The sequence below is a fragment of the Equus caballus genome, chromosome 1, assembly GCF_041296265.1.
Source record: "Equus caballus isolate H_3958 breed thoroughbred chromosome 1, TB-T2T, whole genome shotgun sequence".
NCBI classification, from domain to species: Eukaryota; Metazoa; Chordata; class Mammalia; order Perissodactyla; family Equidae; genus Equus; species Equus caballus.
In genome coordinates this window covers 39,822,374-39,822,709 of record NC_091684.1, presented here as the reverse complement: position 1 = coordinate 39,822,709, position 336 = coordinate 39,822,374, and the positions used below count along the sequence as shown (strand labels likewise).

General features: G+C 36.3%; 1 protein-coding gene across 4 annotated transcripts in view; it reads right to left on the bottom strand.

Annotated features, from left to right (window-relative positions):
* LIPA (lipase A, lysosomal acid type) overlaps positions 1-336 on the bottom strand; it is a 194,384-nt gene that overhangs the window by 189,134 nt on the left and 4,914 nt on the right. The window lies entirely within an intron of this gene.

Sequence of the window (336 nt, the reverse complement as noted above, 5' to 3'; positions counted from 1 at the left end):
TATTTAATTCATTCATTTTATCAACAGTTTTCAGTGCTAGATAACCAAAAATACTATGGTGATGTAGGGGAGGAAAAATTTCTGTTTCCTCTACCCTTCGTAGGCACATTGGCTGGGGTCCCATAAATTACACATACAAAAGACAGATTAACAAGAGAAAAACAAACATAAGTTTATTAACACAAGCATCATGCATACACATGGGAGTACCTAGTGATGAACGAACTCAAAGAACTGGTTGAACTTGGGTTTATACAGCATCCTAACAGACAAACAGTACATTTTTAGAGAACTGCTAAGACCAAGGAAAACAACTTTTGAGTTTCTAGGGTGGGA